The sequence below is a fragment of the Lissotriton vulgaris genome, unplaced genomic scaffold, assembly GCF_964263255.1.
Source record: "Lissotriton vulgaris unplaced genomic scaffold, aLisVul1.2 SCAFFOLD_278, whole genome shotgun sequence".
Taxonomy (NCBI): Eukaryota; Metazoa; Chordata; class Amphibia; order Caudata; family Salamandridae; genus Lissotriton; species Lissotriton vulgaris.
In genome coordinates this window covers 265007-279662 of record NW_028252241.1, presented here as the reverse complement: position 1 = coordinate 279662, position 14656 = coordinate 265007, and positions in this window count along the sequence as shown.

The following is a 14656-nucleotide window of genomic DNA, read 5'->3' as shown; positions in this document are numbered from 1 at the left end:
ATGTGTACTGCACCCATGCTGAAGGCACCCAATTTCTCCTAAGAATTCGGTAATTTACTGAATCGGTATTTAAGAAATCGGTAATTTACCGATTCCTTAAATTACCGATTCTGTAAATTACCGAATCTTTAATTTCGGCCCCTACATCAGAAAAGCCTATTACCGGTCGGTAACGGCCGGAATTCGTTAATTTCGGCCATTTCGGTAATAGCCTTCCTACATCTGGCCCTAAGAGCCTACTTGTTTGGGACTCACTTCCAGATTCAGACAGACCACAGGCCCCACAGATGGTTGATGCACATGATGGGTGAGAACCCAAAACTGTTGAGGTTCTCCATCTCCCTACAAGGAATGGACTTTACAGTGGAACACCACCCTGGTACAGAGCATGCCAATGCTGATGGCTGTAGGAGAGTAGGGTCTGCTTCCTATGGTTACCCCCACTTGTTGCTGTGATTCTCTGTTTTTTTTTTTATTTAGTGTGGCTGTGGGCCTGCTAATCAGGCCCACAGCCCAGCTGTTCTCTCTCTAAATTGATACCATGTACTTTAGGTACATACCAGATTGGTTACTGGGTCACCCTTGTGAGCCCCTGTATAGTGTACCATAGGTATACAGGGCATAGGTGCACCTTAGGCCTACCAGGGGCTGCAGCATGAATTGTGCCACCTCTGGTTTGCCTTCCAAACTGACACCACAGGTCTGTTCACACAGCCTGGGTAAGGTGGTGTAATCACCCCTTACTTAGATATAGTATACCTATATCTATATATACATATAGACACATATACACCTATAAGTCACTCCTATGGCAGGCCTTAACAATCCTGGAGGCAGAGAGCTTGGTTTTATGTGAAAGGGTGCCCTAGCATGAGCTGAGCCCCTTTGCAGCTTTCGGAACCATCTCCCTATAGCTGTTCTATGATATAGCCATACCATATACTCTTAAGTGCATTATAATGCTCTCGGTTAATGCTGAATATAGTTTGGCTTTATCAATCCATGTTGTGTAAGGTGTCAAACACTTTGGAATACTACACCACCCCCTGCCAGTCCTGGCAGCAGGGGTAGCATTACACCCTTCCAGAGGGAGAAGACATGTAGTTACTGGTTTACCCGGTTAAAGTTAAACAGAGCCTCAGCATCACAAAATGGATGCTGCTGCCACAGACATGAGTCTGACCTCCTGTTGCTGGACGAAACTCCGGCAGGAGAGGCCTGGACAATAGGTTTCCTGTCCATGGAGGTGCCAACACCTCCCCAGACAGGCTTTTGTTTATTGGGGCACGGAGGGCTGCATTCAGTGAATGCTTTCCAGACACTGCCTGGGGCACACAAGGTGCTCCATGCATTTCCCAGTTCAAACCGGTTGCTGGGGCACTCTGTCCCAGCTCTGGTGCAAAACTGGACAAAGGGAAAGGGGTGTAACCACCCCCTTCCAAGGTCCACCCATAGGAGGGACCTTAAGGGTAGTCCAGCCCCTAAACTTAGTATAAGTATAGGAGCCCAGTCACTAGGACTTTAGATTACACTGGACGAAACTCTGAAACATAAACCCTGGACCTTCGACATTCCATTTCGACTAGAAGACAGAAGACATCTCCCTTGTGGTCAAGGAGTGACCACCCTGTTCAAAGAGGCACCAACAGCAACTTTGCCGGTCTGCATTTTCGAGGCTCCTGCCGGATTCCAAAGAATCTGCGACACAGGACACAGACTTCCAGACATCTCTGACCCCGACCTTCGCTCACAGCTAAGCTGAGAAACGTGGCAGACACTAGAGACGTGGGACTGGAACTTCTGGACATCCTGCATTTTGACAGCTTCACTCACTTCCCGAGGTAACTCAAAGTCGTGCATTGGGGTGCTTGAAGCCCCAGACCGAGCATCATTTGCACCGAAGCTCAGAGGCCCCCACTCCATGAGTGACCCGTGGGCCCCGCTTTTGCATTTCAGCTCAACGCGTCTTTGCGGTTCCTAGTCTGTTGGCTAATGAGCCCCCCGAAGACTTTCCTTTGCATCTAACTCGCTTTCCTGGTTGCTCCAGGCTTGCTCCAACTTCCCTACAAAGGAGAAGTTCCTCAGACCTTGCTGGTCTGCACCAAAGCCAATCTTGACATCCAGCGTGGGTTGCGTTTGCCAAGGCTTGTTGGATCCAGTCCGGATACCGACACTGCAGTCAACTAGATCCTTTGTGGGACAGCTAAAATCCAGCTCCTGGTCATCGTCGACACTTCCTGGTCCTCGTGGCTGAATAGACAAACTTCACATCTGCACATGAAATCACCCGACATCTGTTGGCATCTTTCTATCGCCGCCCTGGTCACTGGCAAGTGACCCAGGCTCTGTCCCTTCTGCTTTCAGGTTCTACAGATCTTTGACCCACCCTTGGATCCACCCGGACACTTTTCCCCTGGTCGCCTGCAGCACTTCCTTGCAGCTCTCCATTTAAAACGATGACGAAACCCAACACGAACAGACACCTATGCACCCGGCTTCCCTGGGTGAGTTAACACAAGTACCTCGGTGCTCCCGTGGGTCTTGACTCTCGAAGTGTCCTAGTTTAAAAGGGTTCCATCGTAGTCCATCCAGAAGTGTCCTTAAATTGTATATTTGTAACTTCTATGCTTCCCGTAGAAAGTCAATGGTAACCCGCGGATGTGTTTAGACACTGCACGCGTCTCCCCTGGGCCTCCTACTTCCTAACCTTTGGTTGTTTAGAGTAGCCCCAGCGATTCCACAGGCCCCAGGCCTGTTTTCTAATTCTCTTGTGGTTCTTATACCTCTATTTTAGTATATGGTTTGTGAGGCCCCTAGGACATAATGTATACTCTGCAACTTATCGTATAATAACTCAGTGACTTGTATTGTATTTTTACCTCTGACCTCATAAAGAGTGCAGAGGGGTTGTGTTTAGAATAAATACATGTACATTTGATATATACCTTGTGTGGTGTCCTTTCATTTTGTACTCAAGGGATTATAATTGGTAAAACAACTTGCTTAATATGCTCTCTGAAGTCTTAGCCTGATGACTGCTGGTCCATGCTACCACTAGGATAGCTTTCTATAAGGTTGACTTTACAACCACCATCAATAATGGTCGATTAGACTGGTGCAAGGTGCTCACTAGAACTAGTGGACATCATATGCCAAGCTAACTTCTCACAATGGTCTGTCTAGATTTTTCTGCCTTAGTGATGAGAACTCCCAAGAAGATTGGTAGTTCTCCCCACTTTTCAGCTGGAGGGAACACATGTTAGACTTGGGATCCTTGGTATGGTTTCCCCTGACTTTTTGCTACTACCTCCTGCATTTTTGACTTTGTACTGGATCTCGTTTTTGCTGGCTTAGATACTTTGGACACTTCTCCACTGCTGATCAGTGTCTTTAAAACAAAAAAACTAAAACTAAATATATATATATATATATATATATATATATATATATATATATATATATTACCTACTGGCGATAGCCAGTAGGTATATATAGTTAGGATTTTTTTCCTATGGGATTTTTGAAAATTCTATGTCGAATAACTTTGGCTTATGAGGACAGAATTGGCTGAAATTTTCAGGAAAATGGAACATTTTGTTTCTGAGCAGCCCCTGAAAATTTGGAGGGGTTTCGTCAAGGGGGGGCCGAGAAAAAAGGGGGGTCCCAAAACGTGTTTTTCCCATGCAATTTTCCATAGGGCGGTTGGCCTCACTTTTAGCCTGAACGGCTGAATGGATTTACACCAAACTTGGCAAAATTGTAGGGACTGGTAGCCCGATGTGCCTTTGCTATGTCTCAAGATATAGGCTCCAGTGGTTTTTACGAAAATTAACTTTGAAAAATATATATTGGGCTACATTGGGCTATATATATGTTGGAGCCCAAATGTAGCCCAATGTAGCCCAATGTAGCCCAATGTAGCCCAAAGATGGCCGCCAGAGATAAAAAAAACAAATGTAGCCCAAATATCACCAGATGTAGCCCAACTATAGCCCAATGACAGATTGTCCCAGAGTGTTCTAAAGAACAACTAGAGTGCTAACAGTCCTACTTATTACAAAGGTATGGCACACCTGAAGCCATCTTGATTGGAATAAAGTGGTAACTCTTAAAACATTTAATTTAAAAAGGAACAAAATGAGGCGGTTCATTTTGCCATAGAAAGTATGATTAGCGAATATATGACGAAATCCCGCATACCATCAGTCCGCAAAAAAAATCCCGCATGTACTATTAGGCCGCAAATTAAAATAACGAAAACTTTTAGAACGAATATGCCTTTAGCATACACTAAACAACTAAACTACCCTAAACCCTAAAACACTACCCCCAGCATGACCCTACACTACACAAACAGTACAACACTACCCTAAACCCTAAAACACTACCCCCAGCATGACCCTACACTACACAAACACTACAACACTACCCTAAACCCTAAAACACTACCCCCAGCATGACCCTACACTACACAAACACTACAACACTACCCTAAACCCTAAAACACTACCCCCAGCATGACCCTACACTACACAAACACTACAACACTACCCTAAACCCTAAAACACTACCCCCAGCATGACCCTACACTACGCAAACACTACAACACTACCCAAAACCCTAAAACACTACACCCCAGCATGACCCTACACTACGCAAACACTACAACACAACCCTAAACCCTAAAACACTACCCCCAGCATGACCCTACACTACGCAAACACTACAACACAACCCTAAACCCTAAAACACTACCCCCAACATGACCCTACACTACGCAAACACTACAACCCTAACCTAAATCCTAAAACACTACCCCCAGCATGACCCTACACTACGCAAACACTACAACACTACCCAAAACCCTAAAACACTACCCCCAGCATGACCCTACACTACGCAAACACTACAACACTACCCAAAACCCTAAAACACTACACCCCAGCATGACCCTACACTACGCAAACACTACAACACTACCCTAAACCCTAAAACACTACCCACAGCATGACCCTACAATACGCAAACACTACAACACTACCCTAAACCCTAAAACACTACCCCCAGCATGACCCTACACTACGCAAACACTACAACACTACCCTAAACCCTAAAACACTACCCCCAGCATGACCCTACACTACGCAAACACTACAACACTACCCTAAACCCTAAAACACTACCCCCAGCATGACCCTACACTACGCAAACACTACAACACTACCCTAAACCCTAAAACACTACCCTCAGCATGACCCTACACTACGCAAACACTACAACACTACCCAAAACCCTAAAACACTACCCCCAGCATGACCCTACACTACGCAAACACTACAACACTACCCAAAACCCTAAAACGCTACCCCCCAGCATGACCCTACACTACGCAAACACTACACCACTACCCAAAACCCTAAAACGCTACCCCCCAGCATGACCCTACACTACGCAAACACTACAACACTACCCTAAACCCTAAAACACTACCCCCAGCATGACCCTACACTACGCAAACACTACAACACTACCCAAAACCCTAAAACACTACACCCCAGCATGACCCTACACTACGCAAATGCTACAACACTACCCTTAACCCTAAAACACTACCCCCAGCATGACCCTACACTACGCAAACACTACAACACTACCCAAAACCCTAAAACACTACGCCCCAGCATGGCCCTACACTACGCAAACACTACAACACTACCCTAAACCCTAAAACACTACCCCCAGCATGACCCTACACTACGCAAACACTACAACACTACCCTAAACCCTAAAACACTACCCCCAGCATGACCCTACACTACGCAAACACTACAACACTGCCCTAAACCCTAAAACACTACCCCCAGCATGACCCTACACTACGCAAACACTACAACACTGCCCTAAACCCTAAAACACTACCCCCAGCATGACCCTACACTACACAAACACTACAACACTACCCTAAACCCTAAAACACTACCCTCAGCATGACCCTACACTACGCAAACACTACAACACTACCCAAAACCCTAAAACACTACCCCCAGCATGACCCTACACTACGCAAACACTACAACACTACCCAAAACCCTAAAACACTACCCCCCAGCATGACCCTACACTACGCAAACACTACAACACTACCCAAAACCCTAAAACACTACCCCCAGCATGACCCTACACTACGCCAACACTACAACACTACCCAAAACCCTAAAACACTACCCCCCAGCATGACCCTACACTACGCAAACACTACAACACTACCCAAAACCCTAAAACACTACACCCCAGCATGACCCTACACTACGCCAACACTACAACACTACCCAAAACCCTAAAACACTACCCCCAGCATGACCCTACACTACGCAAACACTACAACACTACCCAAAACCCTAAAACACTACCCCCAGCATGACCCTACACTACGCAAACACTACAACACTACCCTAAACCCTAAAATACTACACCCCAGCATGACCCTACACTACGCAAACACTACAACACTACCCAAAACCCTAAAACACTACCCCCAGCATGACCCTACACTACGCAAACACTACAACACTATCCTAAACCCTAAAACACTACGCCCAGCATGACCCTAAACTACGCAAACACTACAACACTACCCTAAATCCTAAAACACTAGCCCCAGCATGACCCTACACTACGCAAACACTACAACACAACCCTAAACCCTAAAACACTACCCCCAGCATGACCCTACACTACGCAAACACTACAACACTACCCTGAACCCTAAAACACTACCCCCAGCATGACCCTACACTAAGCAAACACTACAACACAACCCTAAACCCTAAAACACTACCCCCAGCATGACCCTACACTAAACAACCACCACAACTCTACACTACACTAACACAACACTACACTACACAACACTACACTACACTACACAATCACTAACCCACGAAAAAATTAACACAAACCCACTTACCTCTCTCGTCATCGTGGTTTTCACAACGCAAATGCATTTACCATACATGCCTTTAAAACGTAATTCTTTGTAAAGGCATGCGCGATAAATGCACATGCGTTTTGAAAAAATGCGGGATAATGGTATGCGAGCTCAATGACCTTGCGGGATAATGGTATGCGGACTGAAAGTCTGCGGGATAAAAAATGCGGGAAAATGGCTGCAAACCATGATTAGCAGCAGACTTCCCTGGTGAGCACTAGCTTTACTACAGTGATCTAATGAGCAACTAGAGTGCTAACATTCAGAATTTATGGCAAATGTGTGACACATCTGAATGCCTTCTTGATAGAACCAAAGTAAACAAGCATTGAAAATGCAATAGATCTCGCCCTCGTTTAAGTTAAAGCCATTCTGTTTGTAATGAGGTGGCTTTTTAGCTTTGCTTTTATTAGTGTTTTTAAAACTTTCATGTAAATAACATGCATATGTATGCATATATGTATATGTATGCATGCATTTATATTTATATAGATATGCAAATTACATATGTTTATATATGTATATTACCTACTGGCGATAGCCAGTGGGTATATATAGTTAGGATTTTTTCTCTATGGGATTTCTGAAAATTCTATGTCTAATAACTTTGGCGTTTGTGGACGGAATTGGCTGAAATTTTCAGGAAAATGGCACATTTTTTTCTGAGCAGCCCCTGAAAATTTGGTGGGGTTTCGTCAAGGGGGGGCTGAGAACAAAGGGGGGTCCCAAAACATGTTTTTCCCATTCATTTTTCCATAGGGCGGTTGGACTCACTTTTAGCTCGAACGGCTGAATAGATTTACATGAAACTTGGCAAAATTGTAGATATGGTTTGCCCAACGTGCCTTTGCTATGTCTCAATATATGTGCTCCAGTGGATTTTGAGAAATTAACGTTTAAAAAAATATATATATCTGTGACAGCGCTCCGGTTAGCGCCCCGGTTCGCGTACCAGACGCGTAACGGAACTTCGCGAAGCGAATCTGATTGGGTCTCTGGTGTCTGTCAACATTCTAAACAAACCGGAGCGGCCGCCATCTTGTCTCTCGGTACGATCGAGAGACAAGATGTGGTGAAAAACGAAGGGGGAAATGAAGGAAAGGGGGCAAGGTAAACCACTCCTGATCCCCTAGGATTGATGAGGGGGATATTAAAGTGCCCCGCGGGGCAAAAAATTTAGCGATTTTACGCCGTAGAGGCGCGTCCCGGTACGCGAACCGGGCAGCTCACCGGGCAGCTAACCGGACAACTAACCGGCAGCGTAGCTGTCAACATTGTAAACAGTCCGGAGCGGCCGCCATCTTGTCTCTCGGTAGGTTCGAGAGACAAGATGTGGTGAAAAAAGAAGGGGGAAATGAAGGAAAGGGGGCAAGGTAAACCCCTCCTGACCCCCTAGGATTGATGAGGGGGATATTAAAGTCCCCCGCGATTTTTCGCGGTAGAGGCGCTTCCCGGTACGCGAACCGGGCACATAACCGGCAGCATAACGGGAGTCCGCCATCTTGTGTTTTTGGAGCGTCCGGTTCGCGTACCGGGTAGCGTCCCGGTAAGCGTAACAAGGGGAAAACCAAGAGAAACAGTAAAAAAAAAATGAAGGGAATAGATTTCCAGCAAACTTGGCAAAATTGAAGGGACTGTTTGTTTGATGTGCCTTTGCAAGGCCTCAAGATATGTGCACGTGTGGATTTTGTCTAATTAAGGTTAAAAAAAATATATATATCTGTAAGCGTGCTCCGGCACGCTTACGTTACGGGTTTTGTTTGCGCTGCAGAACCGATACGTCACGGGTATGCGACGCGTCATGAGGCGTCTCACGTGGCTACGTGATACGTCACGTAATAAAGAATATATTTTACAGCTATAGATATTAGCTTTTAAAAAACCAATGAAATTCACTGAAAAAACCATAGGTTATAGACCATATATAGTTAGGAATTTGCATTTACAAAACTTTGAAAATTCACTGAAAAAACCATAGGTTAGAGACCATATATAGTTAGCTGGACATTTTATTGACATAAAACCAATGAAATTCCATATATAGTTAGTTGCACTAACTATATATCGCGCACCCGCAATCCACTGCTGATGATGTCACATATTACATCATTCATGACATGGTCAGTGACATCACTGATGACATCACTGATGACATCTCAAATGACATCACTGATGACATCACTGATGACATCTCAAATGACATCAGTGATGACATCATGACACACCAATACCAGTTACTACATACGCACTTACTGATTCCTACGTCTACACCAACATTCACTCATTCACCCATACAATCACTCATACATACAGTCACTCATTATTACAACACTATCATATGCACTCATACACCTATGCAGACACTCACACACTGCCACTCATCCATGGAGTTACTCACACACCTAGTCAGTCCTGTAAAGAATCAATCACACTTCCATTTCCTCATCTATACAGTTAAACACAGAACACCATACTTCAGTGACATCACTGATGACATCACTGATGACATCTCAAATGACATCACTGATGACATCTCAAATGACATCACTGATGACATCATGACACACCAATACCAGTTACTACATACGCACTCACTGATTCCTACGTCTACACACACATTCACTCATTCACCCATACAATCACTCATACATACAGTCACTCATTATTACAACACTATCATATGCACTCATACACCTAGTCAGTCCTGTGAAGAATCAATCACACTTCGATTTCCTCATCTATACAGTTAAACACAGAACACCATACTTTTCACACATATACTAACACATACTTACTCTCTTATACAATCACTGATACAAGTACACATTGATATGCACAGAGTCACACACCTCCCAGCCAGCCACACACACACTCAGTCTTCCATACATCCACTCATTCTTCAATATGTAAAACATATTTAAACTTTACAAAAACACACAGACACTAGATGATGTCATCAGTGATGTCGTTTGAGATGTCATCAGTGATGTCATCAGTGATGTCATTTGAGATGTCATCAGTGATGTCATCAGTGATGTCACTGACCATGTCATGAATGATGTAATATGTGACATCATCAGCAGTGGATTGCGGGTGCGCGATATATAGTTAGTGCAACTAACTATATATGGAATTTCATTGGTTTTATGTCAATAAAATGTCCAGCTAACTATATATGGTCTCTAACCTATGGTTTTTTCAGTGAATTTTCAAAGTTTTGTAAATGCAAATTCCTAACTATATATGGTCTATAACCTATGGTTTTTTCAGTGAATATATATATATATATATATATATATATATATATATATATATATATATAACTATATCAGACGCGCTAATTCCTAACTATTTCAGCTATATTGTTTATGCACTTACTGATTATGTGTTGTTTACCATTCTAAGATGGCTGCCACAACCAGTGGTATTGTAATTGAACATTGTGCTTTGTTGATGTTTATTTTCGATCGTGAAAACTTTATCAGTGTCTGTATTACCATGTACTTTCACACTTGATCAAGGCTCTCGCCGAAATGTGTTGTGTGAATTAAATCTGGAATTCAAGACTGTTGGTTGCCTGCATTTTTTCCGAAAGCGTACAAAATTGCCTTTGTGGTTTGTGATATATGTATATATCGAAAGGAATTCGCCACAAATCATCCAATGCTGCTCGGAAATGACAAAAACTGACCCTTTTCTTGGTGCAATCAAGGTTTTTATTTCATATGCCCTGCACCTCCGCCACAAAGTGTTTCGACCTTCCAGAGGTCTTGTTCACATAACGCGCTTTGCGAAGTGCCATACCTTTTAAAGTGCTATTGCAATAACTCGTGACCTGTCACATGACAGATAGACATAGAAAAAATATGTAATGCTTTTGTATGGTCATTTGTTGACAAGTTGAATAATCAATGCCAGCCAACATTTAGGATTTGTACAACTGATGTCTCAACAACTGAAACATTGTAAATACACTATTAGGTGACCTTATAAACATTTAAATACATCTACAAAGTGAATACTTAAATATGAGTTCATAAATAAGCATTGCCTAAAATACCATGTAAAAATTATCAAATGTATGGACAGTTTAAATAATTAAAAGTAATAAAAAACATCAAGTAAATACTTTGATACTCCTTTTGTACCTTTAAAGCACCTCAGGTATAGAGATATCAAATAATTTTACTGTACAAAAAGTTGTCAGACCGTTGACATATATCTTTTTGAGCTGGAGACTGAATAAAGCACTAAGTTGGCATAGACCATATTTCTATGAAATCATTGTAAAGTGCAAGTGCTATTTTTATCAATTCTCACAGTGCCACCTTAATAAAAGTGCTTAGTGCAAAAGCGCAAAAAGTAAAAAAAATTAGAAGCGGACTATTGACAAATGTAAACGGTTAACAGTAATTTCATTCTTTATTAATACAGGCAAATCAAGAGTTACAGGCAGGTATAAAAATCTTCACTAGGGTTCATCCCAGAAGGAGCCTTACTATCCAGCTCTAAAATATATCTGGTCTCTAATGGGCGGAGGAGTGCCTCACAGTTACCTCCCCTTCTCAATGGTAACACAGTATCTATCACAAAATGCTTTAGAAAAACTGGATTCTGCTCATGTACATCTTTGAAATGTCTTGCGACTGGGTATGAGGGGTCACCATTGTTGATTGCCCTAATGTGCTGGAGTATCCTCTTGTGGACCTGCAGTTCAGTACTACCTACATAACGCAGGCCACAGGGACACTCCAGCATATAGACTGCGTACTCTGTTTCGCATGTCAGAAATTTAGTAATAGGTACAACCTCTGTTCTAAAAGGGCATGTGTATGTCGTGGCACTGGTTGCATATCTGCATGCCTTGCATGATGGATATTTCACAAACCCCTTACGGGAAGATAACTAATTAGTCAATGTTATCACTTCTGGGCTACCTTTTACCTTTTAGAAAAACTGGATTCTGCTCATGTACATCTTTGAAATGTCTTGCGACAGGGTATGAGGGGTCACCATTGTTGATTGCCCTAATGTGCTGGAGTATCCTCTTGTGGACCTGCAGTTTAGTACTACCTACATAACGCAGGCCACAGGGACACTCCAGCATATAGACTGCGTACTCTGTTTCGCATGTCAGAAATTTAGTAATAGGTACAACCTCTGTTCTAAAAGGGCATGTGTATGTCGTGGCACTGGTTGCATATCTGCATGCCTTGCATGATGGATATTTCACAAACCCCTTACGGGAAGATAACCAATTAGTCAATGTTATCACTTCTGGGCTACCTTTTACTAGCATGTCACTCATTGAGCGTGCTTTTCTAAATGTGATGTCCGGTATTCTTGATGTTAACTCACCTAATACCGGATCATTGCGCACCAATGCCCAATTTTTGTTAAGAATTTTACGGATTTGCCCATGCTCTGAATTGAAAGTCAGAATCATGCGGGATTTAGGATCTGAAAGTTTGATACCATCGCTTAAGGCAGCAGGTTTAACTGCGAGGGTGTCTTCCCATGTGATGTTTTTAGTCTTAGACATTGCAACATCTGTGGTCTTAGAGGTATAACCTCTGGCAAGAAATTTAACCTTGCTCTCCTGTTGGGCTAAATGACACTCATCGGAGGAGCTGCAAATGCGTTTAATACGCAGCATCTCTCCTTACGGTATACTTTGGATGAGCTGTATGGGGTGATGGCTGATTGCATGCAATATCGTATTCCTAGCCGTCGGTTTTCTGTGCAATTTAGATTCAACTTTTCCCTCTCTAATAAAAACCTTAACATTTAAGAAATATACCTGATCTCTGCTTATGGTCGCAGTAAAATGTAAGTTGAGGTTATTAGAGATGATCTGTTCAATAAACTGGCTTGCCAGATCCATAGGGCCCCTCCAAATTAAGAACAGATCATCTATATATCTGTACCAGTAACTTTTGTGTTATCTCATCACTTCTGCAAAGGTGTTGCATAGGACTTGCTCCTCCCAAAGCCCCATATGCAAACAAGCATAACTTGGGGAGAAGCAAACCCCCATTGCAACACCTCTGGTCTGCTGGTAAACTTGATTGTTAAAAAGTAAAAAGTTGTTGTCCAGACACTTCTCTATCATATCAACTAGGATCTTATTATGCATATACAAGCACATTGGTCTTTTACTTAAAAAATGCTCTATGGCTTTAACTTCCTCCTGGTGTCTTATGCTTGTATATAGTAACGTCACGTCCAGTGTAATAAAAATGCAATCAGAATACTAATTAATCTCTTTAAAATTCTGTAAAAAATCACTCTTATCCTGCAAATAAGGAGGCAATGTACGTACAAAGCTCTGCAAAAAATGATCAACATATTTGGAGGTGTTGTCCTTGAGACTGTTGCATGTAGAGATAATAGGTCAAAAGGATGGGGGGGGGTTGACTCTATTTTTATGAATCTTTGGTATAAAATATAATGCCGGAATGGATCTATAATCATTTTTTAAAAATGTAAACTCATCCAGACTTATTAACCCTCCACTTTTCCAGGCTGTAAGTTTGGTATAATAATTATTTTGGGTCTGCCTAACACATTGCATATTACTTCTCCTGTAACAGTCTTTGTCATTTAGCCGGGTCATGGCTTCTTCCATATACATGTCCCTTGGCCACAAGACCACATTGCCCCCTTAATCAGACTGTCTCACGATGATGTTATCTCGTGCTTGCAATTTCTTCATCAATTGAGAATATGAGTGTGTAGTAACTTGGGTCCGTGGTTTTTACGATTGCTGTTTCTTTGGGTAACTAATGTGGTCTTGTACAGTTTCTTCAAATCAGATGTTATCTGGTCATGGTAAATATCCAAATTGTCATGAAGCATGATCAGTTGGAAAGTTGATTTAGGCTTCAATGGTGTTAGAATTGAGTCACTTATTCTTTCGAACTCATTTAGATTGTTGTCATTGAGTTCTTCTCCCTGTAGCTGATGTAAATCCAATAACAAATCCACATCGCCTGCTGCCAGCAGAGTTGGACTGCTAATGCTTGTTGTAAGATGACCCTGAGGGTTTTTATCAGGTTTGGATTGAATCAGATGATATTTTTTCAATTTCAATTTGCGAATGAATCTAAAAACGTCCATGCGGGTTTCTGCATAATTGAAATTGCTTTTGGGGGTTTACGAAAGGCCAAGTGCCAAAATGTGTTCCTCCGCTTTATTTAAGTTGATGTCGGATAAGTTTATCACCTCGTTGGAATTCGTGATACTGCTGCTTGTATTTCATTGCGCTTCCACCTCGCATTCGCAGTTTTTTAGGTCTCAGACTACGAAGGCTGCGCTTGCACAGTCTCGCTCCGAGACTTTATGTCTACATTATGGGGGCTTGAACCCGCCCCTGTTCTCCATTGGCTGGCTTCCTAAATGGAGGCCAGCAATTGGAGGAGAGGGGCGTCACTCCGTTGAAGACAGGATTCGGGGGGGGGGTTTTACTTTCTTTCTGTTTTCTTTCTCACCTCTTCCCATTGGCTGGAATTTTACCTTCCAGCTAATGGGAAGAGGAGAGAAAGAAAACCACGCCGAATCCAAAAATGTCGGGGCTTTGCGGAAGCCATTTCTGCTGCGCTGCCGGAAGAAGTAGAGAAGCTGCCAAGTACCGGTGAGTGCTCGCTTTTCTTGCCTCTTCTTGCCTCT